General features: G+C 44.1%; 1 pseudogene; it reads right to left on the bottom strand.

Moving 5' to 3' along the window:
* Window positions 1-1,650: 1,650 nt before the first annotated feature.
* LOC142488075 (mitochondrial basic amino acids transporter-like) lies at window positions 1,651-19,680 on the bottom strand (annotated as a pseudogene).
* Window positions 19,681-27,887: the final 8,207 nt, after the last annotated feature.

The following is a 27,887-nucleotide window of genomic DNA, read 5'->3' as shown; positions in this document are numbered from 1 at the left end:
TGACTGGCAAAGAAAAAACAAGTGACCAATATATATAGTCCAAACGTAAGTGATTAAATCAAAAACACCCCTTCATTACCCCATGTGTTTCCCATATTGTTCTGATTGCACTTCCGCTTTGCCCTTGGTCAAATGACATCATCTGCCTGGTATCCCTATGGTGTCATGATGTCTTCATGTGTCGCTCGCGTGACATCACATCCGGCGCCGAGTTCCTGAATCCAATCCTGGCTTGCTAGGCTTCTCCCGGCGGATGCGCATGTGCGGTGGTTCTTCTGTCTTCTTGATGTGTTCGCGTGTCACTCCCGTGACGTCATATCCAGAGCCGAGTGCCCGAGTTCAATCCTGGCTTCTTCTGGCAACTGCGCATGCGCAATGGTTTCTGTCTCCGTGGGCATGAGGGTGGGGGTTGATGTAATCGGCTGTCATGTGCAGTAGTGCTCTGCTTGTTTGATGTAGGAGGGCAGGGTTGTCAATCACTCTTTCAGCATCATAGTAGTGTACATGCAGATAAGAGTAAAGATAAAGGATAGCAATCATTCATAGGTCCTTAAGTGCTCCCACCACCTCTAAACTATACCTAACACTGTGCTTACTACTAAGGCTATAACAATTAAAAACATTATAGGTTAGAAACTTGCTATGTAAGAAAAGGAAGGAGATCTAATACTAGCTGAAGTACCAACATTCTGTTGGAATTGAGACATCAGCAGCAGTTTGAGGAACACTGTGAATTAAAACATGATTAATATGTGCTTTATCTGCTATCTAAAAAACTGCTCATGGATTAAAAAATCATTTAGTCCTTTAGGATACACTGTATCTAGGGTAAAAGTCCAAAAAGCCTCCTTTTGGAGTAATGCTTTTTCTTTTTCAGCCCCTGAGAGAGTCATGTTGACCTGATCTATTCCCATCAGTTTAAGAGTAATAAAACGTGTCTTTAGCATCCTGTTAACAGTTGTTCCATTCACCATTTAAAAAAAAAAAAAATTGTCAGAATTTCAGTTCCCAAGTTCTTCTTTCTAATGTATTTCTGATTTGTCCTTTAAGGATCAGCACAGAAAGCTCAGAGATGGAGTGACCTGTCTGTGAGATGTTCACCTATTGGTTTGCCTTCTTGTGTGTGATATTGAGCCGGTGCACTCACCCTTCAGGGCAGTGTTTCGTTTCATCCACATCTCCTGTATTGGGACATTTCCTGCATTGAATGGATGAGATTACATTGGAGAATTGGCACGTGTTTGTCCCTTTTTGATTTTGAAACTGTGTTTTTTATTTTTTGTGGGGTGCGGGTAGTGTCTACTGTGGAGATATTCTTACATGTGTTCCATCGTGGGCTATTGTAAGGATACAGTATGTGCCTTATGGTGGATTGAATTGGTTTCTGATTAATAGACTGGGGAGATTAGGATGCTTTGTATGAAAGATGGTAAAGGAAAATTGTTTCAGAATGTCATCCTCGTTTTAGTATTGATTTGAAGTTTGAAAATATCTTTGAGGGTTTCCAGTGCTGGATTGTAAGTAACAAGCAGTGGAGTTACATTCATCAACATCTTATTTTTTTTTATTAAAAACACGACTCTGCTTAAGGGGGCATAAGGGGGCATCCCAATACTTTACAGTTAAAGACATTTTAAAATGAAGCTTCATTCATTCATATCTGCTAATGTACATAAGGAAAAGAGTGACTATGGTAAATGTAGCAGCATTGACAGGGGACGCCCAGAGCAGGGTAGGAGTGAGACCTCCTGTAAACACTCTCCAGCCTCCAACTGCATAACTTATCACACCATCCAGAATGCCATTGTAATGATTGACTCCTCCAATCCCATCGACCTGAAGATCACATCGATAGTGTTGGTTGATATCCATGATGCAATCCCAGACGTGCCTCCAGCAAACAGCTGGTTAATACCCAAGCTGCTATCATTGGGTTTGCAATGAAGATACCTTGTCAGAAAATCATACGTCAAGAAGTAAAATTCAAAGATTGGGTACCCTAAAGAACGTGGTTTCAATCCCCCTATTGATGCCCCTTAATCCCTCTTTACAGTGGATTTTTAAGACAGTTCAGAGAATTCTTGTATGTTTTAGACTTGGATTGATATTCACCAGTTCCTTGAAGTTGGATTCTGGTTTTTGCCAACTCCATTGGGCAGCAGATCACACATCTGAATGGCTCCAGCTGCTGACCCTGCAAGTAACTGATTTAATGGAATATCCTTTTCAAACACTTGTACACCAAACAAGGGTGTTGATGAATGCCAGTCCCGTCATAGGTGAACCAACCCCTTTTGTACAATCCATAGTAGATTCCTACTTATAATGGATTGGAAGCAATGGAAAGTCCCACAATAGGGGCTTAAAGATGCTCTGAACTTGAAGACGTACATTAAAAGCTCCCCCTCTGCTAGGCACACGTTTTATCCGCAATTATACAGCCCCCTATCTCCTATATGTTGGAGAGGGCCAGTCAGAGGGAGTGGTGAAGACAAAGCTGCCAGTCTGTGTCTCAGGTGTGATATATGTTGTGTTGTGATGTTTTGTTTTCGTCCTGACTATGAATAAGAATGAGACAGGTGCCCACCACCCCCTCCCTCCATGTCCCCGGAGCCTGTGCGCACAGAGCTGGCGGGATTTATCTGGGCTTGTATATTTCTGGTGACCAGAGTTTGCCCTCGTACTGTAAGCGCGTGTGTCTGGGTATTTGTGTAGCACATTCCATTATTCTGGCCTTTTTTTCCTCTGCAGTAGTGTCCTTTTTCAGTAAAGGCTTTTTACAGAGTTTGTAGATGTGTATCTTACTTGTTCATGTGATATCAAAGTGCTTAGCTGTATATGTATACACACTTTTGTGTTTTCTGTGGAGGGCGCATCAATATCTGCCAGTACTGTTTATTTTGGACAATCCAAGGCAGGCGTACTACAATCTTTATCTGATCTTCAGGATCTGAGTGTAAGTGGTAGTTCAATCCAATGTCTTTTAAACTGTCAAATTTAATAAATTCAGTGTTATACTGTACTTAACTTTTAGACACGTTTTGCCAGTGGTAAGCTTGAAACCGTAAGTCTTGGGACCGGCAAATGAATTCTGTAATGTGTGTGCCAGTTGGGCTCTCACTAGTCTGTTCCCCTTATTCACCCAGAGGAGGATTCCAGTCATCTGTTTTGCTAACGAGAGTCGGTGTCATGTTAGAGACAGCTCTCTGGAAGCTTGTTCAAGACGTGCATGCGGCCGCTTTTATTTTAACACTTCTCGGTTATTTTCCAGTGACTTTTTCAGAATGTCATGCGCTTGACCGCGTTCATGCCGCATTCATGTCGGCCGTCACCTGCTCTTGATCTGTTTAATGATAATGGTTCGGATTTAATTTGGTGCAATTCTTTGCGTATCCGCCAGGTGGCAGATATTCATGAATTGTAATGAATTCTAATGTGTAAATTACAATACTGTACATGTGCTTCAGTAATGTCGACTTGCAGGTGTTTAAAAAATACCACAGTGGTCCATTGTGAATTGACCTTGGTACTAAAGAAGTTACAATACTGTATCAATTTTAGGCATTTCATATTAACTCAATACACAGTGTCTGGTGTTCTATTGTCCAGAGATTTCGGAGATGAGTACACCACTGCTGTACGTGTTAAAAAAGCCAGACATAACGTACGTTTATTTAATATGGTCCTCAATTAATGCAGCAGATAAGATGGCCACAGTTGGTCAAATGTATCAATATTTTATCAAATTATGACTTTTACAAATTTTCACCAGATGCTCATGTGTGTAAGCGTGCAATAAGGAAAAAGTTATGTATTGATCACACACCCGGAGTTAGAGGAGGGTATTGGTGTGTTGCGCCAGATTTTTCCAGTATCTTTGATCATGGAGACTTAAAAAGGCGAAATGGCCTTGGTACAACCAACTAAAAATCGTCAGTCCCAGGCAAGCAATGCACAGGCTTCCAATAACGGTCCGGCCGTCAGTGAAAACCTGGTGACCAGCAAACCTTGCAGTCTGTCCCCGCCTTGATACTTGCAGCCTGAGCAGGATTTCACGTACAGATACCAGCAAGCTTGCATGTACCAAAAATATTTCCAGCTTCATCAGCTGTCACCTGTTAACTTTGTGTATAAACAAGAATACGGGACTGGTGGCAGTGGCTTGGCGCCAACAGATTGGCAAAGTCTATGGTGAGTACAGCTGCCGTATTTTATTCTTTTTTTAAAATAACAATATCAATGCACAGTCAAGCGATTTCTCTTGTAATCAATTGCTTTGCTTATAATTATTTAGTTCTATTATTTTTGTCCCAATTCGCGAAAATGTAGTCCAGCAATATCATTGGCTGAGCAGCTTCCACAGTAGATACTAAACAATTGGTGGACAGCTAGGCACATGCGCGCCTACTGTATGTCTCATTGGGACCTTGTTGAAACGCATATGCGTGTCATCACATCTAGGCGCATGCGTGTATGTGAACAAGAGACGCCCCCCGAGAAAATTATTGTTGGGACTGCGGGGACTGACTGTGGGAACTTCTTTAGGGGACTGACTAATTTGAACCAACCATTACAGTAATACTTTTATTTTTCCTCAAAAGAAACTTTGTCCATCAGGCGGAGAACGGCAAATGTAGGGATTTTGATAAATGTCGCTTTTTGTAACGATGCTTGCACATTGCTGAATCTGATTTAAAATCCACGTTACCGGAGGCAACAATCTAGTGGCAGTGCCATTTTTATGGATTAGGATAGAATAGCTTTATTGAAAACCTGAAACAGTACTGTATGCTGTTTTTTGATACCGTATACAATACTTTTTACATACTGTATTGTATAATAAACCCCAAAATAGTGTGCATTTATTATACATGTATTACAGTATGTGTATTCTATACCCGTACAGTATGTATTGTTTTAATACTGTTTTGATGTTATGCGCATGCCTACAGTGTACAGTACTGTACAGTATGCCTCATGGAACCTTGTTGAAACACAAAATTCTTGTTTACTACTGTACCTTAATTTATTAACCAACCATTAATTACTGTACAGTACTGTATGTTCTAGAAACACTGTATTTTGTTATAAAAGGAGACACAATAAAACAATTTAAAACAATCAACCTTTTTTTTTATTGGTGGAGTACTGTAAGTCAAAAAACATTTATGGAGAAAATAAAAACATTTATTTATTAATACAATTTAAAACAATCAACATTATTTTTATTGAAGTACAACAAGTCAAAAATGAATCAACATTTGAACAATCGCGCAGCGAATTCGATCCCCACCAGTCTGTCCTTCCAGGGACGATGCCTTGTATGCCGCATAATGCCATTTATGGAGTCTCTCACGATTTTCATTAAATGATCTGTAATGGAATGATAGAGCCGCAATTCCTCCACACTAGTCTTTCTTAAATTTTCAGGAAGAGCCTTTTTGACACGATTCCCTTTGTAATTGACTTTGTGGGCCCACTGTAAGTACATTTTGTAGCTCACGTGGTGCTTGAAAATGTACATGGCATGTTTCTGGGCTATACCACCACTTGCAAATCTATACTTCTCCCTGAGTTGCTGGGACAGGTCGCACAAGATGTCTGGCACCGTCTCAATGCAAACGTGTGGGTGGGATTCTGGGAGCGGGTGTGCTTGTGGCAGTGGGCGAGGGTAGGTGGTCTGGGAGGATGCTTTCCTCCTGTCTTAGTCGCCTTGTATGTGTTGTCTCTTGGCGTGGTCTTGACGGTGTTGTGACGATAGCTTCCACAGGCTTATTAATATTACACAAAAATAATTGGGTTTGAACTGAACGAGGCTTAAGATATAATAAATTGTATTTATTCCTTAGAATAAAGGTGAACACAACAGATAATACAGTAACAAACAAGAAGTACACTTACTTAAGGGTTGGGGAATGAGAAGTATGATGTAGCATTTCTTTCAGCAGTGAGGAAATCATTCAGGTGATATCAGGTAACCATATCAGCAAACGAAGACAAAGGATATATTTGTGGACAGCAGTTTATAAACCATTCTCCTTCTATTCTTAACCTTAAGCACAGGGGATTGGTTTACAATTACCTCCAGCCACTCACTAACGTGGGAAAGCATTCTGACCCATGCCCCCCTGCTAGTTGGCACATGCGCAGTAGAACTCTGGGGGTCTCATTTCTGAAGCCCCACATTTACGTCAGGAATGCCAGAAAGTCTACCATTTGGAGTTCTGGCAGGAAAACCTTTGTTGAAAGGTGTTAACTGGAACACTTAAGACCTGCCCTGGTTTGGGCTTCGGATAAACAGTGAGGGTGATAAAACTCTTTGAACAGCACTTAAATCCTAGACATAGCGGCGTCCCCAGGGCCATCTGCTACCTTATGGCCCAAAAGAATTTCTTCTGGGTCTTTGTCCATACCTTAAGATACACTATTAAGCATAAAACATAAACGTATTAAAATATCCGGTTCCGTTAGGTTTAGCAGGTCCAAACTTCCCAGTTCGCATTGCCAGAACTGGGACACCATATGGTCCAAAAAGCGACTGGCTACGACCTAAGAAACCGGAGTTACACCAATGCACATTAAATCATTTTAATACAAAAATCTCCATTGAAAAAGAAATCTCAGCTTTTCACTAAATCCCCATTGAAAACAACGGGCAGCTCCGCCATAGACTTTCAATGGTAAATCGCCGCCATTGAAGTCAATGGGGGTTTTCTGCCATTGAAGTATATGGGAAAAGTCCCGAACTTCAAGGGGGTCCATACTCCGTCGGGTTGGTCCAAGCGGGTCAAGGATGGTTCTGCAGCGATGCCGGAGCAGTGGCTACAGATACCCCAAACCATGATCCGCTGAACACTCCGGAACCGGAGATATGGATTCCTAAAATTCAGCATTTCTCACTTAGTCATTTTTCTGAGCCGTTTCTGCCGCCGCCGGCAAAGCCTATGGCGCGACCCGCTCTATCTGGTTCGACCCTTATCGGGGGTCCAGGATTCGGGGACCCGGTGGTGGTCGAGTGGGGGGACGCTTAGGAACTAGGGGCAAAAAGAATTTTATCCCTAGGTGCCCTAAAACAGTTTATTTCCCCGCTAATTGACGTTGAACTTGACCCAGTGATTTTAGCTCTTTTGAAGGACATTGTATCCGCTTTGCGGTTTGCGGTCTGGACGGCAGCCAACTAGGTTACCTCGAGGCATCTCCATTGAAGTCAATGAGCCCATTGACTTTCAATGGGAAACCGCCGCTCTCCCTCTCGGACGCCACCTGCTGGTCACTACAGGAAACAGGACGAAAACAGCACAAATTCCTATTGAAATGCATTGAGCCCTAATGGCGGCCAATGGGGACCTGCAAAATGGTGCCCGAAAAGGCGGGAAACTTACACAAAGAGCTATAATCATTAAAGAATTATTAACCCTTGTGCTCCCGGATGGATTCTAGTGTGTGTGTGATGCAAACACTGAGTAACCAGACATTACAATGGAACAGGGGAAAATACATTTACATGTCATAACAAGGGTTACATCACATTTCTGGACCTCAGCCCAGTTAACCCCTTGTCTCCCTGGTGCGGTCAGGGGTGGCCAAATGGGGTGCAACCCCTTTAATACCGGGCCACCCCCTCTCTCCCTCTACAGGTGTCATGTCATCCTCGTCAACGGCATACATGAACACATTCTTCTGATAGAGGGGGTGCGCTTGGTGATGGAAGGTTGAAGGTCCCATCCATCCCTTCCATGCCACCCACCTGCTCCTGTGGCCGACATACAGAGGCAGGATCTCCGAGCAAATTATGTATCCCCGCTATGTCAGTCTCTATCTTCTCCATGCGCTTATCCATCTTCTCCAGCTGCTTATCCCTATTTTCCATCCGTTGATCCATATTTAGCATGGTCTCTAAAAGAAGATCTATCTTTACCAGCATAGACTTCTCAGGGATATCGACACTTAAACTATTTAGCATGCGGTCTAACGAGCTTGATCTTGTGCATGATGTGCTGTGGATGGGCGCTGGAGCGGATGAGATAGGGGTTCCCTGGAGAGAAGCGGCAGTGTCGTCGTTGTGCTGGAGAAAGTGTCCTGGGGGTTTCCTGGAGAGAAGCGGCAGCGTCGTCGGAGTATTGTATTATGTCTTTATTTATATAGCGCCATTAATGTACATAGCGCTTCACAGTAGTAATACATGTGGTAATCAAATAAATAACAGATAATATAAATAACAGATCATGGGAATAAGTGCTTTAGACATAAGTAACATTAAGGAAGAGGAATCCCTGCCTCGAGGAGCTTACAGTCTAATTGGTAGGTAGGGAGAACGTACAGAGACAGTAGGAGGGAGTTCTGGTAAGTGCGTCTGCAGGGGGCCAAGCTTTATGTATTATGTTCATAATATCCACAGTGCTATTCATATGCTTCTTTTAGCAAGTGTGTCTTAAGTTGGGTCTTAAAGGTGGATAGAGAGGGTGCTAGTCGGGTACTGAGGGGAAGGGCATTCCAGATGTGTGGGGCATTCCAGATGTGTGGGGCAGTCAGTGAAAAGAGTTTAAGGCGGGAGAGGGCTTTAGATACAAAGGGGGTAGAAAGAAGACATCCTTGATAAGAAAGCTTGAATCTGGATGGTGCATAATGAGAAATTAGGGCTGAGATGTAAGGAGGGGCAGAAGAGTGTAAAGCTTTAAAAGTGAGGAGAAGAATGGAGTGTGAGATGCGGGATTTGATCGGAAGCCAGGAGAGGGATTTCATGAGGAGAGATGCTGAGACAGATCTAGGAAAGAGTAGAGTGATTCTGGCAGCAGCGTTTAGGATAGATTGTAGGGGAGACAGGTGAGGGGCAGGAAGGCCGGACAGCAGGAGGTTACAGTAGTCAAGATGGGAGAGAATGAGGACCTGAGTCAGAGTTTTAGCAGTCGGGCAACAGAGGAAAGGGCGTATCTTTGTTATATTGCGGAGGAAAAAGCGACAGGTTTTAGATATGTTTTGAATGTGAGGGGCGAATGTGAGAGGAGTCGAGTGTGACCCCTAGGCAGCATGCTTTGGAACTACGATCATTCACCCCGTAGCCAACAGTAAAGTGGAAGGAGGTAGTAGGGCCAGGTTTGGGAGGAAGTATGAGGAGCTCTGTTTTAGCCATGTTGAGTTTAAGGCGGCGGAGGGCCATCCAGAGAGACATCCAGAAACTTTGGTTTGTACAGCAGGTGTAAGGTCGGGTGTTGAAAAGTACATTTGTGTGTCGTCAGCATAGTGATATTTAAATCCAAAAGATGTTATTAGGTCACCTAGAGTGTGTACAGAGAAAAGAGGTCCCACAGAGAGATCAATAGAGGAGGAGGAGGTGTTGGCAGAAGAGACACTGAAAGAACGATGGGAGAGGTAGGATGAGATCCAAGAAAGAGCTTTGTTCCGAATACCAAGAGTATGGAGAATGTGAAAGAGAAGAGGGTGGTCCACAGTGTCAAATGCTGCAGAGAGGTCGAGTAATATGAGCAGAGTGTAATGACCTCTGTCTTTGGCAGCATGGAGGTCGTCAGTTATTTTAGTGAGGGCTGTTTCCGTGGAGTGAGCAGTGCGGAAGCCAGATTGTAGAGTGTCTAGGAGAGAATAGGTGTTGAGAAAATGGAGCAAGCGAGAGAATACAAGACGTTCAAGTAGTTTAGAGGCAAAAGGCAGGAGGGAGACAGGTCGATAGTTAGAAAGACAGGAAGGGTCAAGTGTCACGAGAGCTTGCGACAGGCTGTAATTTACACCAAAACTATATATAAATATATATATATACCTGGGTTTGAACTGGGACGAGACTTAGATATGATAAATAGAATTTATTCCTTGATAAAGGTGAACACAACAGATTATACAATAACAGGCAAAATATAGACACTTACTTAAAGATTATGGCAAGAAAGCCAGCAGGATCACAGACTGCCACTTCTCCCATTTGTGTTGACATCACAGCAAAACAAGCAGGACACATGCATGCATGAAGATCATTTGCATGAAGAACAATGAACAGCATGAACCTGAACAGCATGAACAACATGAACTGAACAGCATGAACACTTGATAGAGGGTGGACAGCTAGTTTATATACCGTTTGTCCCTCTATCTGTAACCTTAGGTGCCGAGACGGCTAGCAAATGTCCCTTGGAAGCTTTTGGAGCTCATTTTGGGACTTCCAGCTTGGGGTAGCCCCCCCATCAATAAACCCTTTGAAGCAGGGGGGACATTTGTCATGTTCACTCCTGCAGGAAACCTTGGTGTGTAAATGTGAGTTACCACGTTTACAAAGGCATCCTCTTCCCTGCTCATTATCATAGCATGGGGGCTGCAGTTTCTCAGAACTTCAACCAAAATTTCATATTTACTGCAAATCATTGCATAACTTCCGTTCCGTAATACACACAGTCAGGTGATATATATTAATACGGCCGGTGACACCTGACGCTCGCAGGAAGACCAAAAATTACATTGTAATATGAACATTAATAGAGATATTAATATCTGGCATTTCGTAACAGGTAAATGTACAATGTTTAGCCTCAAAACGATGGGCTACATCCAACGGATACACATATGTAGTTCTTATCCTTTTCAGCCAAGGACATCTCATAGTATTCTTATATTTAATAAAGTTACTCACTTTTGATATCCTGTTGGGAGTAGCCCCCCCCCCTGGCCCCATCAATAAAACCTTTTGAAGTGGGCTATTGCTCCTTGCATAAACAATTCCCCTGGGAAGCCAGGCTCCAATCTGGCCAATTCACACCTCCCTTTTGATATGCACTGGGAGAGAGGAAGCGTGCATAGGCAAGTGACTAGACTCTGAGGCAAACCATTTGGTTTCTGGACATTTCCACAAACTGCAAAAAGTCACTTTATCAAAAATATATGTCCCCCATCTGCATCTATCATGTGGGGTGCTAAAACCTTCTCTTCTCTAAGACCCCAGCTCAGAATACCTCGCTGGCAGGCAAGACAGGTTAAAATATTCCCCCCCTTTCCCCTCATGTTCCAGACATCACTTACACTCTGACACAGGCAGTTGCAGGCCCATGAGGCAAAGGGAATACACAGATAACGCATTAACTAGCCCACTGGGCTTACACAATTAACCCCTGATGACCCAGTGTGTGTGTTATGCAGGTACTGATTAACCCAGACATTACAATGGAACAGGGAAGAATACATTTACAGGTTATAACAAGGGTAAAATCACATTTCTGGGCCTCAGCCCAGTTAACCCCTTGTCTCCCTGGCGACGTTAGAGGGGGGCCCTTGGGGGGTAACCCCGTTAACCCCGGGCCAAACCCTCCCTACCGCCACATCAAGCTTGCTGTTTTTGAGTAATGGTATGACTGTTGCATGTTTGAAGGAGGATGGAAAGGTTCCAGAGCAGAGGGAGGCGTTAAAAATGTGTGTGAGCATAGGGATTACAGTAGGAGCAAGAGGTTTTAGGAGATGGGAGGGAATGGGGTCAATAGGGCAAGTGGTAGAGGGAGAAGAGGCGATCAACAGCGACACATCCTCCTCTGAGACAGTGGAAAAAGAGTCAAGGAAAGCAGGAGGAGAGTTAGGAAGAAATGTAGGATGTGAGAAAGAAACCGAGGGGATGTTCTGCCGTATGGATTCCACCTTTTCCTTAAAATAGTCAACAAAGTCCTGAGCGGAGATGGAGGAAGGAGAGGCAGCTGAGGGTGGTTTGAGTAGAGTATCAAAGACAGAACAGTCGGCGTGGGTTAGACTTGTGCATGTTGATTAGTGAAGAAAAGTAGGCTTGTTTTAGCTTGCGAGAGGGCAGAGTTGAAACAGGATAGCATAAATTTGTAGTGAAGGAAGTCTGCGAGTGTATGAGATTTCCTCCAGGGGCGTTCAGAGGAACGAAGTATGTGCGTTTTGGAATTTAGCCAGGGTCTAGAGTTAGAAGGGCGAGTGCGGCAGAGAGAAAGCGGGGCATGTAGATCAAGAGACGAGGACAAGACAGAGTTGTAGTTCCTGATCAGGTTGTCAGGGTCTGTAGCAGAGCTGAGAGAGGAGAGGGAGGAGCGTAAAGTTGACTCAGTCAGGTAAATGAATAGAACGCAGGTTTCTGCAGAACCGGGGGGTAGATGGAGGTGGAGAAGGGGAGAAGTGAGAGAGAGAATGAGATGAGATGGTCAGAGAGAGGAAAAGGGGAAATGGAGAAATCGGAGAGAGAGAAGTTTTTAGTGAAAACCAGGTCTAAGTAGTGGCCATCCTTGTGGGTGCTGGCTGCAGTCCACTGTTGAAGGCCAAAAGAAGAGGTTAGAGAAAGAAAGCAGGAAGCCCAAGGGAGAGAGGGGTCACCAACGTGGCAATTGAAGTCCCCAAGGAGAAGAACAGGGGAGTCTGAGGAGAGACAGAAAGAGAGCCAGGATTCAAAGTGAGAGAGGCAGAAGGGGGATGAGTAGAGGTAGGTGGGCGATAGATGACTGCCACATGGACAGGGAGAGGCGAGAAGATCTGGACAGTGTGAGCCTCAAAGGAGGGAAAAGCAAGAGATGGAGGAATAGGAAGGGTTCGGTAACGGCAGAGAGAGGAGAGCAGGAGCCCCACGCCTCCACCCCTGCCACCAGGGCGCGGAGTGTGGGAGAAGGAAAGGCCACCGTAGGAGAGGGCAGCTTCCAGAGCAGAGTCAGACTGAGTGAGCCAGGTCTCAGTTACTGCTGCGATCAAGTTTATTCGCCATTTTACCTGCAATTGTTCAGGGTTTTTTTTTTTTGTAAGCCGCCGAACTTGGCCGCGCGCCAGCCGCATCTCACGGCCGTGCGACGGCCATTTCTCCATTCAGCGCTAATGGCGTTGAACAATGGAAGCGCCTGCAGTGCCAAAATAATTTTTTTAAAAAGCCTGCGTCTGCACGCGGTTTGAAAATACCCGCGTGGCGGCCGCTTTAGCTTAAAGCTGATCGCCACTATATAGCAAAGAGAAGCAGGGAGTGAGAGAGAAAGAATTCATGCACAGAGAGGAACTTGTTAGAGAGGGAGCGAGCATTCTTAAGGGCACAGGAGAAAGGGAGGGTGGCAGGGGATGGGTATGAGGTTGGACGGGTTAACACCAGAAGGAGTAGAAGCTGCATGTGGGAGGCGAGGACGAGAGCAAGTAGAAATAAGGCAGGGACCATGATTGGTAGAGATATCCTCAGAAGCAAGGAGGACAAGCATGGAAAGAAAGAGAATGTGTGAGGATGATTTGGGCATAATTTGAAAATATGTGAGGTTACAGCAAATATAAAAAGTAAAGGTGGCATCACAGCAATAGTTAGGTGTTGAGATGTGCAATCTGGGCTAGATGATATCCTCCTTTCCAATGTAGATCAAATGCAGGAATTGGAAGTAATAGATGTTGTCCACAATCCACTTCTTTTTGAACTTCCTTTTTAAACTCATAACTACTTTAAACATATCTACCTAAAAGCATATCTGCTTAAGAGCATGGCTGCTATGAGTTTACTTATATACTTTTACAAAGTCACCTGGCTGGCCCAACCAACTTAATTAGCACATGTGAGGGAATTTAAAGCAAATTGTTTTTCTAAGATGGGTGTTGTCTTGCACAAGTGTGAAAGCTGAATTAAATTAAGACAGCAGGGGGATGATTTGGAGACAGACAATTTGAGATATGTTTTTACCTAAATAGAACTAAATACACAGCAGGGGAGGATATCAGGACAGAGACAATTTGAGATGTTTTTACCTGAGGAAAGAGATGAGATGAGATCAGTGATTCAATAGTCCCAACTTCCTTTTTTTAAACTTCATAACTACTTGAATAATATCTACTTAAAAGCATATCTGCTTAAGAGCAATACGCGCTGATGTATTTTTGTTTTTTGCCATCTGTACATCAACTGGGGTTTGTCCCTGAGGTGCACCTTAATGTATTTAGCAAACCATTTGTCTGTACCTTGTTCAAAGTGCCAAATTTAAAAAATGTTACACAATCGGTATCTTTCTTCAAAGACGCCTGAATTTCAACAGTACCCCACGTACCTGTCGACGCACAATCCTCATCCGTATGACAGCAAAGCGTTGTCTGGTTAGTGACGGTTCATGTACTGCATAGCGGAAACATGAGTTTGCCGTTCATTTTAACAGGATGGATGGGGAAAAATAAGTCTCTAGGTGGATAGACTTTTTTACTTTAGCAACCCCAAAGAACCTGTCAAAAGAGGCAAAATTCTCATACATGATCTCAGGGTGACCTGTGGGATACATTTTGTTTTTTTTGATAAAAGGATACAGACTGGTAAAATCATAGTAATGTATACTCTCACTGGGGGCCGCTTTGTGGTACAGCTTAACAGCGTTTGTTCAGCCACCGTTAAAGCATCATGGGGGTTCATGTTCGGTGGAAAGTCACTTTTAAGAAGAGTCATAAAAGAAAAGGATTCCCCGGTGCGTGGTTCCACTTTAACTCCGGGACACATGAAAACAAAAAAGGAAAAACCACAATCAGAAGTATTTAAAATACAATAAAAAACTTTGAACTTGATAGGAAATACACTTACATGAAATAGTGTCTCTTCAATAGGGATAGGGGAGATTTCCTGGTGATACAAACAGCCAGCAGTTTAAGGCATTGAGAAGGATGCATCCAGAATCCACAAGCCGTCCTCCAGAATCCCTGGTTGTCAGTGTGGATCCTGCTCCAGCAGTCAGAGTGGTTCTTTGCAGGGATATACCAGCATTGGTTGATTTTCCTGGTGCTTGTGCACAGACCAGGTCTCTCCCTCAGCTGTTCTCCTTGCTGCATCTTCAGTGCTGCCTCCAAACTGGATGAAGCTGCAATTTCCTCAATACGGTGGCCTTTGATGCCCAAAATTTGTCAGACCAATTTCGCCCTTGGCTTCCTCAGTGACAATGTGGGACTGAACTTTACATTTCATCTTAATTACGATTGGCGCAATTATTTTTCTTTCTTTTACCTTTTAAGAAGAAATGTCTGTAGATCCGTATCTGTCTCTAACATGTTTTTCCACTCGTGCTCTCACAGCTCACGAACCGTTTTGATGGTGGGTTTTGTGCTACAGTTGACCATATGTATGAGCTGTAACAGTGTTTTTCTATTTCTTTTTTTCAACCAAAATAATTTTTATTGAGTGCATGGTACAATAATCACATACTCTTCCAACCCATTATCTTATACAAAGGTATCCATAACAACTCTTTTTGTAAATAAATTCACAAAAGACAGACTGGGGTTACAAACAGACCAACAGGACCTACAGACAGACTACACCGGGGAGGAGGTAGGGAAGGGGGGGGGGGGGAGAGGTTGCCACAGAACGATGTCGACTCCGCTGGGCGCATCTTAGAGGCTGTGGTTTTCGTTGAGGTCTGGGTTCTTGAGTTTGGTAGGCTTTTGGTCTCAGAGGACTCGCAGTAACAGCAGCTATGCTTATCTTTTTCTTTACTTAGTTTAGTGAACCTCTAATCTTGTCAAGGATCTAAGGCCTTCTGTCCACTACACTTCATCCAAGGAGAACGCGCCTACATCTATTAAAGCAGTATGTTGGAGGCATTAACCCCTGGGATATCGTTTAGGTCTAGCCATGGTGACCATACTTTGAGAAAATTTGTGCCGGTGTCGTTAACTAGACTCGTTAACTGTTCCATCCGGCAGACGTGCCAAATTCAATTTCTAATTTTTGGGATATTTGGTAGATCCGGTTGCTTCCACAATGCTGCGAGTTCGCACCTCAGGGCAGTTGCAAAATGTGCAATTAATTTGTGCACCGACCTGTTTAGCCCCGGGGTGCCTCTGGCCAGCAGAAACAACCAGGGGTCCAAAGGGATCGTGCAGTCGAGAATTCTCTGAAGCCAATTCCTGAGTTCCTCCCAGATTGGGAGTACTTTGGTGCAGCCCCACAGCATGTGTAGCAAGTCTGCCCGCTCCCCACATTGTTTAGGGCACAATGGAGGGCAACCTTTAACAAACTTTGACAATCGTGTTGGGGTCAGATACCACCTCATCAGGACTTTATACGCGTTCTCCTTTAATGTCGTGCAAATTGAGCTCTTGGCTGCTGCCAGGCTGATCTGATCCCAGACTTTGTCCTCTAATATGTCTCCTAGGTCTCTCTCCCATCTGTGTCTATATTTTAACGTCACGTCAGCGTCAGGAGTCGGACAGACTACCGCCTTATACATTGTAGAGATAAGTCCCCTGGTTCCTGTTCCCGTAGAACAGAGCTGTTCAAAATTAGTGCGTTGAGCTCGAATGGGAAATTTATCATAAAAAGCTCTTAACTGGAGGTATCTAAAGAATTCTGAATTTGGAACTGATTTTTCAGACTTAATTTGCTCAAATGGTTTGATAGCAATTCTACCCTCCAGATGTAAAAGGCGAGTATAGCCCTTCTGTGTCCATATAATGAAATCCTTCTTCTGCAGGCCCGGAGCGAAATCAGGGTTTCCCAGAATTGGGGTCATCAAGGAGTGTTGTCTCATCAAAACATGTCTATATTTGCTTTTGTCCCATACTGCCAAAGAACTGACAACTGCAGGGAGCGGATTTATGAAGTCTCTGCGGACTATATTTGGGAGCCAGATCAGGTCCCGCAATACCACCGGGGCACAGCAGGCCGCCTCCAGCTCCACCCATCGCCTCCGTATGGGGTGGGTGTGCCACTGGATGATTTGAGTTAATTGGGCCGCTCTATAGTACGACAACAGGCAAGGTACCGCTAGCCCTCCTTTTGTAGTGGGCCGAATTAGTATGTTGGTTTTGATGCGGGGGGTCTTATTACCCCAGATAAATTTCACCATTGCGGACTGTAACCGAAGGATCTCTTCCCTGATTATAGGGACCGGAAGAGTCTGAAATAGGTACAGGATTCTGGGGAGGAGATTCATTTTTAAGGATTGAATCCTGCCAATCCAGGATATGTTGTACCCTGCCCATTTCCGGAGATCTTCCTTCAGTGTCCGAATTAATCTGGGGTAATTTGCTTTATATAGGGTGTCTGATTGTTTTGTGATATTTATTCCAAGATACTTTATGCAGGAGGGTTGCCATTTGAATTCAAAATTTACCGTGATCAATTTCTCAGTGGCTTTAGGTAAGTTGATATTTAGGGCTTCTGATTTTGCCTGATTAATTTTAAACCCTGATATCATGTTAAATTCCCCTAGAATTTGGAAAACGTTCGGCAGAGAGGTGAGGGGCTGTGATAACGTGAGTATCACGTCATCAGCATACAGGGCTACCTTATGTAGCTGATCACTGATTGGGACGCCTGTTATATTTGGGCTGAGACGGATGTGCGCCGCTAGAGGTTCAATGCAGAGCGCAAAAAGGAGGGGTGACAGAGGACAGCCCTGTCTGGTGCCGCTCTTTATCTGGAATTCTTCCGAAGGGAAGCCCTGGTGTCTGACCTTCGCCGTCGGCCCCTGATACAGAGCGAGAATTGCCTCTATCATTCTCCTCCCCAAGCCGAACGCCCCAAGCGTCTCCCTCAAGTAGGGCCAGTCAATTCTGTCGAACGCTTTTTCAGCATCTAAACTAAGCACCATAGACGGGATACGTTTTTTCTGCGCCAGCTCAATTAAGTCAATAATCCGTCTGGTGTTATCAGCTGCTTGTCGACCACATATGAACCCCACTTGATCAGGATGGACCAACTTGGACAACACCTGGTTAAGGCGGTTAGCTAACAATTTGGAAAAGATTTTTGTATCGGAGTTTATTAACGAGATAGGCCTGTAGCTTTTACAGTCCGCTGGGTCTTTTCCCTGTTTGTGGATTACTGAGATAGACGCCTGGAGCATCGAGCCCGGGATGGGGGCACCATCCAAAAAAGAATTACAAAGTTTTAGTAAATGAGGAGCTAATATTTTACGGAATTTTTTATAATAGAGATTGGAAAAGCCGTCTGGGCCTGGGGCTTTGGCTGCTTTCAATGACTTCATTACCTCCATGAGTTCCTCGATAGTAAAATCAGCCTGTAGTGCGTCCTTCTCCTCTCTGGTTACTGTAGGCAGTTGTGCCTCAGCCAAGAACGTCTTTAGCCGTGCTTTTGTGGCTGGCGTGTGTGCCACCTTTGCCCCATCGTATAGGGTCTCATAATATTTTTTAAATTCATTGACTATTTTTTTTGGGTCAGAGGTCAAATCCCCTTGTTTGGTTCGAATTGTCTGAATTTGGGAGACTTGGTTTTTGTCTCTTAGTTTGTTGGCAAGTAGGGTATCTGGCCTGTTTGCTTTCTCAAAATATTTCCGCTTGGTCCATGTCAGCTCTTTCTCAGCACGGGAGGTCAACAAAATATTCAGTTTGGTTTTAGTGTCTAGCAACTCCTTAAGGGTCATTGCGTCTTTATTCTTTTTATGTCGAGTCGAGAGGACTGCCAATTCTGCTTGCAACTGATTGATTTTTTTGTCCTTCTCCCTCTTTCGCCTGCTTGCAATCCTCATGAGCTCTCCTCTCAGAGTCGCCTTATGGGCCTCCCATAAGGTAGCCTGCGATGTCACACTTCCTAAATTCTCCTGAAAATATTCCCTGATTTTATCCCCTACGTTTTGTGCAATTGCGGGGATTTTTAATAAAACTTCATTGAGCTTCCAGTTCGCTCCTGGTCTGTCTAGAATAAAATCAGTGCACCGCAGCTCAATCGGTGCGTGATCTGACCACGAAATATCGTGGATGCCCGAGTGGGAGATCTGTGGAACCATTCTACTGGATACAAACAGGTAGTCTATCCGACTGTAGCGGTCATGGGGGTGGGAGTAGAATGTGAACCCTTTCTCTTGTCTGTGTTGTTCTCGCCAAATATCAAGTAGATTGTTGGTGCGCAGCCCTCTATTCCATGCTTGTCTCAGCTTGGAGCTACTTTTTCCGCTTGGGGTGCATCTATCCAGTATAGGATCTAGTGTTTGGTTGAAGTCGCCCCCCAGTATCACACAGCCCTGTGCTAACCTCTGGAGGACGGCGAAGAATCTTTCTAGGAAAGCTTCCGTGCCTTCGCTCGGAGCATAGACGTTTGCCAGCGTGATTGGTTGACCTCTTATTTCACCGCTTATAATGAGAAAGCGGCCGTTGTGGTCTCTTTTAATGGTCTTAATCGTCAAGGGCAAACGGTCATGCACCAGGATGGCTACCCCTCTCTTTTTTTGTGAGGCTGAGGCTGAGAACCAATTTTTAAACCTATGATCTATATATTTTGGTGAACTAGTTTTAGAAAAGTGTGTTTCCTGCAAGAGGATGATGTCAGGGTCTGATTTTTTATAGTCTGTCATAGCTAGTCTGCGTTTCCCTGGGTTGTTAAAGCCTTTGACATTGTGTGATAAGATAGTAATCTCTTTATTCATGATTGTGGTTCCAAACCTTCACTTCTATGTTAGCGACCATCTGAGCCTCTGATGTCCGTGATGAGGATGTCGGGTGATCCTGTGGTTGGGTCCGCCTGTCAGCAGGCTGGAGCCGTGGGGTGGGAATACAGAGGGGAGCACACTGGGGAAACATAAACAAACATATATCAGCATTTATTTCAACACAAAATAACTGTCCGGGGAATGGGCGGGAACTAGCCCCCCCATTCTCCTTCGTTGCCCTCTTCAGGCGTACAGCCTGGACGGAGTTTGGGATGGCCCTCCTTCCCCCTCTCCCGTCCTTCGCGGCTGGCCTAAATGGGACTTTCATGGGCCCCTCGTGGGTCTTCTCTCCCACGCCCATGTGGAGACTCATGTACAAAGCCTTTGCGGGGGACAGCATCCCTCCCCCCCTCCCTTGCTTGTGCAATGGGATAGTGTAACGACAACTTATTACAAAACTTATTACAAACTCTTAATTTCCCTCCATAAGAGTAGTGTATACAATGTGGGGAATAACTTGTAGGGAATAACTTCGTGCCCCTGCTCGCTAGTCTTCTCTCGTGTGTTTCCTGTCTGACTCAGTGTCTATGCATCTTTTCAGCTAGCTGTTGCCCTGGGAAGCTATGTGCGTGGTTAAAGGGTTGTTGGTGTACTGGGACTCTCTATCTGTGGGCCCTGAGCGTTCTCTCTTGTCGTAGCTGGAGTAGCCCTGTTAATTATCTGCCTCTCCCTAGACCGTCAATCGAGGTCCCAGGCCCTCTCCTGTCTCCCCTTGCCCGCTGGAAGTCCGGGTGGGTCACCCCTCCCGTGTCTGTTCATTCGCCCGGCCAGCTTCGCTGCGCTCCGCTCGGTGTGCGGTTCAGTGCGGCTTCCGCCCTGCTCTTGTTAGTGGGGCTGAGTGTGCCGGACTCCTTCTGCCGGTTGGCTCCTTCCGGCGCCGAGTGATGACGCTCGCCGTCTCTCCGAACTTCTTGCCTCCTCCAAGATGGCGTCTGGACCATTTCCGGCAACGTGCTTCCGGCGGTCGCCATTTTCCCTCGGCCAGCCCGCGAAGAAGGACGTCTCCTCTCCTGCTCCCGCGTCTGGGACCCTTCCACTTCCGCAACGAAGCCATGCGGTGAGATGCTTGCTGTGGCGCCATGCTTGGCGGCTTGCGTTCCACCTCGGAGCGCCATTTTCAGCTACAGGTAGGAGATTGCTTTTTCAGATAACCAGGATAGTTCTTTTACTAGCGTGTACAGCAGGATAGTGTCTTTAACAAGCCTTGTGGCTGGCTCTTCAATAGATAAACTAGTGGGTAAACCGGAACCCCCACTATTAAACTGGAACGATATTCAACTTTAGATATGTATTTTCCTCTGGGTAGTGCGGACTTCATCGGGTCTCAGGGGATTTAGGAGGCCTTACAGTGGTCCATTCTGGATCCTCCCGTGCCTCCCGTCTAGGACTTTGCATCGAGCCCTCCTTCAGCCCCAGCTTGTTGAGGAACTCCTCACTTTCTCCTGGGTCCTTGATCGTGATGGCCTTTCCGTTCCGTATGACCATCAGGCCGAACGGAAAGGTCCACCGGTATCGCACCGCCCGGTCCCTCAGCACTTTAGTGACCGGGTGTAGTGTTCTTCTCCTTGCGAGGGTGATTGGTGACAAGTCCTGAAATAATTGCATTGTGGTTCCCTCGAACCGGCATGTTCCTTCCGTTCTCGTGCATTTAAAGATAGCTTCACGGGTTTTGAAGTAATGCAGCCTTGCTATAATATCCCGCGGTTGTTCCATCGCGGCTGGGCGGCTTCTTAGGGCTCTGTGACATCGATCTAGAGCCCTTTCTGTGGCCGGGATGTCAGGCAGCAGCGTTTCTAGCCATCGGGTGATATACTCTTCAGCATCCGTGATTGACTCTGGGACCCCGCGTACCCTGATGTTGTTCCTGCGGTCTCTGTTGTCGGCATCCTCTTGCCTGTCACATATCTCTGTAATCTGGGCTTGCAGGTGTGCGGTTTTTTTGTCTGTCTTTTTAATTTGTTTGGATGCGGCCGCCATCTTTTCCTCAAGAGCCCCTGTTCTCTCTCCCAACCCCTGGACCTCCTTCTTCATATCTTCGAGCCCCACGTAGATCATGTTCTTCATGTCCTGATATAACCTGTCAAAGTCACATATTCTGACCAGCATCTGGGTGGGCTCGTGTGGGGGGTCCTCGTCCCTCTCCGAATCAGATCCCGCAGTTGATTCTGTCGGCCTTGTTGCGGCAGCACCTCGTGGAGTAGGGCGACCCAGGTATTTTCTTAAATCACCCTCTTTCTTCTTTTTGGCAGTTAGGGGTGCCATCTCGGGAGTATCCACTGCTCTAATACTATTTTTGTTCCGATTTTTGCGCCGATTATTGTCGTTTTTTTGTAATGTTTAGGGAGGTGGAGGATGGAGCTCAAACTTTATGCTACCATCCGCTCCAGCCTCGCGCATGCGCCTCCGTGTTTTTCTATTTCATTGTAACACATGGGACAGCCGTGGTAAAAACAGCTGAATGCAAAGGTGGTTTGAATGACATTTATCACCGCATAATCATCCAGAAAATAGTTACCCACCTTCTTTTCACCGTCCCTTAAAGCGTGTTGTATGACTACATTCTTCTTGTAAGGCACATACAATAGCCACTGTGTGGCGGGTGTAGAGAAATGTTTTTTGTGATGTTGTAATTGTCAGTGGCGATGGTATTTTTTGGTAAATTTTGAGCCGAAACATGGCCATGCACACAGGTGAGTGTTAGTTGAGAGGGGTCCACATTATAGACTATTGTTTCAGAAGGCTGAAACTCACTGTGTATAATCACGCTTTTCTGTCATTTCTGACACCTGTTTCTAAACCAGATATAAGAATTCTTTCATTTTATTTCCTCAATGCAATAGCTTTTAAGCTCAGCCTGAAAGTTCAAATCGGTGTTTGTTCTCCTCATACCAGGCCTTTGTCACAGTTTTCTCGTCAGGCATCATGAACCGAGTGCCGTAATGTTCTACAGAGGGCTTAGAACCGCTGTAATTTTGATTCTGTACAGTGAGTGTGGGAAATGTCTGTTACTGCCTGTAAACCCCAGGGCCTTTGGCAACTTGCTGAGCTTCATGGGGAGGAAGTTTAAAGAGTCGCTAAATCTGATATCCAGATCTTGCACTGTTACACACAATAATTTACCGCCTTGCGCTAGTAAATTTATTTTTATCTTCTCGTTATTCAGCTGTTGCACCACAAAATAGGAATAGTAACGTCCGGCATTATGGGCGATGAATGTGTAACCCCTGAAGGAGCGGGCTATGAATATTTTTTTACAAAATCAGCCAGACACTCTGACCCCTGGAACTCCCGTCCCTCAGCGCCGTCTAACTGGCGGGTATTACTTTTTAAGGGGTCCTCTTTAACATTGTTTAACGGCATGGTGTAGACGTTATTTGGTATGTGAACACCTGTCTCATGCATGCACGCAGTAAAAAAAAAAAAAGTACTTGTCAGTAGTGTCGTGTGGCCTGTATTGTCGCATGTAACAGAGGTGCCCGTCACGTGTCGATGTAAGCATAACAGACTACACTAACATTTTGCAATCCTCATGATCGTCAGCTGTGTAGCGACCGCATTTGTCGCAGTATTGCTTGTTTACAATCTATTTACAATCTATTTTACCCTGTTGGGCTAGTTTCTTGTGTTTACTCAAACACTCCTGTGAACGACAAAATCCCCAACCCATAGGGTATCTAGCCATGTCTGCTACGACCAACACAATTCTCTATGTGGCATGAACGGCAAAAATAGCGGCATGAATGATATTTTTTTGCTCTGGGTGTACAGAGAATAACGACTGTGTACATCCCTCTGAGTGGGTTCGTCATCAATTATGTTGGGGCTCATAACGGAGGCAGATAATTCACATGTCCGAACAGGCATTAATGTGCTTTGTTGTGTGAGTTCTGTATTGGTGTCTACGACACAGTTTGTATGTTGGTCGCTTTGCGTGTTTCTGTTTACCCCTGGTTGGTGATCTAAGCCCCGACCCACCATATCTAGCCATGAGTTGGTTAGTAATAGGGCCCCTGTGCTAAATACAGGCGTTAGTCATGTTTTAGTTTGAGCGCTTAACCCATACACAATTTGCGTACGCCATTAGGCTCCCACCTAAGAGCATGCAGTTCTTGTATAAACGCTGTGATAGACTTCCTTACAAGCCCGCAAAAATGTATTCGGTGCCACCCCAACTCTCAATATCAGATTCGTCATCTATACACACAGTCGTCGAGGCGTTCGGTTGTGTATCGTCAGTCCTCTCTATTACGTCGTGTTTGTTTTGGGTGTAAAGAGGAGAGAAAAGACCCCCTATGATGCACTCTACTCCACTAAAATGAAAACAAATGCATTTTATTGAAAACAAATTCTAGTTAAAACCTATTAGCGCCAGTACTGATAAAACAAAGGTTATATCTGTGGCGCTTGGCCCTATAGCAAAGTATAAAAAAAGGGGGTATACAACCAGATACAAGATGGTGTCCACTGGACTCTCCTCATGAAGACGATCAATTATGTAAAGAATAATATAAAAACAAACATAGTGTAATACAGTAACTGAAAACATGCAATAACACTAACACATACAGGACAACGAATGCTGAGACAATCAACTGACTGATTAAATAAAAAACATTTAATATACCAATATAAAATTAAAACACTAAAAAGAATAGGTCACATGTGCAATCCAACACTGATAATGCTGGCCGCTTACCAGACATAGAATGGTAGAAGGCAGTGGATAAGTCTGAGAGTATCCCCTCTCGTGGTGTCAGGTATCCGCTCCCAGGCATCTCACACGATCAGCTAGGGCTTCAGAGGGGGACCCTCTTCTCCTTCCACAACACAGACGTCTGCTAGGCAGACAAACCGGACAGCGTGTCGCAGGAACCAGCGTCACCACGTGCGCACCAGCAACACAGGACGCAGGCAGCAACAAACCTGCGGAAGCATCAATGTCCAACTCAGGGGTAAAACATCCGTAAACAGCACAATGGCTGGAGATGGTCCGTGGAAATGATAGTATGAGTGTGGAAAGTACTGTAGCAACAGCAATGCACACGTAGACCACCCTACGCGTTTCGGAAGACTGCGCTTCCTTCCTCAGGGGTGAAAAAAGTAGTGCCTCAGTCAGGCAATGTCCACCTATAAAAAGTCCCGGTTTAAAGGCATACTGCCTCAAGTCAAGCAAGGACATGCGCAATAGGTATTCCCAATTTCAAAGCACATTGCCTCAATTAAACATGGACTTGCGCAATAACATCAGGTGTCTGAGAGTCTCAGCATCAAAAACATATACCCACATACAATACATAAAACACATACAAAAATTTTAATAAATGTCAGGAAGAGCTTAATGATACCTTCCCCTATTGTATATATTTACACTAAACAATGCACAAAATTATATACAAGCATAAAAAAAAAAGAGGTCCACCAACACTATCAGACTAATAAATGGTTTAACATTTTGGGACTGCCAGGATGTGCTGTATGCTTAACAATATGTGGCCCCAAACTGATAGACAACCAGTAGAACTAGAGCATAAATATTAGGCAGATGCAGGAAGGGCAGTATGCAAGTGGAAAAACAGAGCTCACGGTTTCACAGAACCATCTCAGCCCACATGTGGATGAATGACATAATATCTTGGTATGATTTTTGACCATATGTGCAGTATCCGGCCAAACAACAACCGAATTAAAAAAAATAATAAAAATTATATATAAAAATAATAAAAAATATAAAAAATATTTTTTGAGTTTGAAAAAATTCCTTTAGGGATTATAATAATAATCTATTAAGTGTTAGGTGTATAATTTCATAACCTTAATGTAGCCATGTGGAAACCCACTTCCCAGTGTCCAATATATGTGATATGTGCATTTATAATCAATATGCAAAACTTCAATGGTCCAAAAAGGATGACAGAGAGTCATCTACCTTGCAAAAACTTTTTATTTATTGAAAAGAAATGATTTGAGATCGAATTTGATATTGAGACCCAGGAGTGCGAGCGTCTGGAGCTCATATATCCAAAAGGACTCTTTTCTACCTAGGAGGCTGCTGACATTGCCACCCCGCCAATTTGGTATAAGTGCCTCTATGGCTAAACATTTTAATCCTGTAGGGTCCTTGCCATGCACCTGGAGAAAATGGTTCGACACACTGAGTCACCAAACCTTTAGTGATGTTATCAACATGCTCATATAAACGGCGTTTAATGGATCTTGTGGTCATACCCACATACTGCAGACCGCAGGGACATTCCAAAAGATAAATTACATTCATGCTGTTACATGTGATGTGTTGTTTAATATTGTATGTCTTTGAAGTGACCGTGGAGGAAAATGAAGTTCTTTTAAGACTGTACTTACAGGCAGTGCAGGTGTTACAAATAAAGTAGCCTTTGAGGCCCAAACTATTATGTATTTTCTTCCGCATAAGCGGACAGCTTGGTGCCAATTGCTGTCCAATGTTCGGTGCCTTTGTAAACACAATATTTGGTTTATTTGGTAGAATATTAGCTAGATCTGTGTCTTTCATAAGGATTGGCCAATGCTTATGCAAAATTTTCTTTATACTGGGGGCCATTGAGTTGTATTGCGTAATAAATGGAATTTTCGCTGTTTCAGTTTTCCTTTTGTACTAAAGCAGAGTATCACTATCTAGCAATTCAACGTCTGATATAGTCTGATCCAGATTGTGTAATGGATATTTCCTTTCAATAAATTTATTTTTTAAATCTTGTGCTTGTGCCTGAAAAACATTATGGGATGAACTATTCCGTTTTAACCTAATGAATTGGCTCTTCTGTATGTTACTGATCCACGCAGGGTTGTGATGGCTACTGGCATGTAAATAATTATTGGCTTGGACGGTTTTAAAAAAGGTTTTGGTGTGCAGTTTATTATTTTATATATATATATATATATATATATATATATATATATATATATATATATATATATATATATATATACACATCTAGAAATTCAATAGAGGTGTTACTAGAAGTGAAGATGAATTTTAAATTAAACAAATTATTATTCATAAATTCCTGAAATGATAACAACTCTTGTGAAGTGCCTGACCAAATAAAAAAGATGTCATCGATGTAGCACCGCCATAGGACCAAGTTTGCTCCATAGGGGCAGCCAGACCAAATTAATTTGTCCTCCCAGCTACCCATGAATAGATTGGCATAATTAGGAGCGAACTTAGTACCCATGGTGATGCCACATGTCTGTAAATAATAAGCTCCATTAAAATTAAAATAATTATGTGACAAAATAAACTTAATACCAGTGACTAAAAATGATTTGAATGTGTCTGAAATCAAAGGATCGCTGTCCAGAACCTGGCCAATAGCCTCACAACCCTGAACGTGGTCAATAACTGTATACAATGAGGACACATCTGCTGTAACTAAAAAAAACTGTTGTTGCCACTGGATGTCTCTGAGGGTCTGCAGTATGTGGGTCGTGTATCTTAAATAAGATGGAAGCTGAGTAACATACTGTATGGCTGTAAGTGAAAAAAAGGTGATATAAAAAAGCGCTAATGGGAATAACAATGTACCCTGTTAAGAGGGGGAACCCTATTGGTAGATAGGCAGCCTGGTGAACCTGATAGTACAATCAGATGAACAGCATAAATAAAAGAGATACCGGCGCCTGATCAGTCCACAATGGATGGAAGTCCAGTAGAAATAGTCCCAAAAAAAAAAAAGGAAAGCGAAAAAAAAAAAAAAAAAAAAATGCACTGACACAGGGGGACAAGACAGACACAACTAGACAGACAACATTAAAGCAAAGCTAGTGATAAAAGTTAATTTATTATAACTGAAAATAAAAAGTAGGACAGGTTGCTGATATGCCGCTCCGGTGGGTTAAAATCTGAATAACACTCACAGGACGGCAGATGTAGATTCGCATAAGTCAATGTGAGCCGAAATCCACGTGTGGGGGGGTCGCAGGGTTCTCAGGATGCCGTGTATTCCCTCTGTTACTCCTTACTGGTGAGGACCGGAAATGACGTCTCCGTTGCGCCGAAACCGGAAATGACGTCGCCGGGTGAGACGTCAGGACTGGTGAATCCAGTGAAGCCTCAGGGAAATGGCGATCCGCACCTCCTTGCCCCTACTTCGCTCAACAAAAGCGCTCAGCGATATAACAGCTTGTACTCAGCAAAAGTGTGCAAAATTGAATAAAACAGCCCTACGCGTTTCGTGTGGGTAACCACACTTCCTCAGGGGTATAAAGTTATGGCAGTGAGCCCTGGTATATATATCCTTAGCTTGGCTCCGATTGGTCTGTCAATCATGGCAGTCAAGGGGATACACCAATTAGCTTAATAGATCACTGACATTTGATTCAGCTTTGCAAACATAGAAAAACAGCATGACACAACATTTAACATGACATAAAAACAGATAAGATAGTGGATGGATAAGTTAATGGCATAGGCAATGAACAGTAGAGTAGATAAAAATAATTAAAAATATATATATATGTATAAAAAAG

This window comes from Ascaphus truei, chromosome 2 (genome assembly GCF_040206685.1).
Source record: "Ascaphus truei isolate aAscTru1 chromosome 2, aAscTru1.hap1, whole genome shotgun sequence".
NCBI classification, from domain to species: domain Eukaryota; kingdom Metazoa; phylum Chordata; class Amphibia; order Anura; family Ascaphidae; genus Ascaphus; species Ascaphus truei.
Note: the sequence above shows the minus strand (reverse complement) of the source record. Positions and strands in the feature narration are given on the sequence as shown.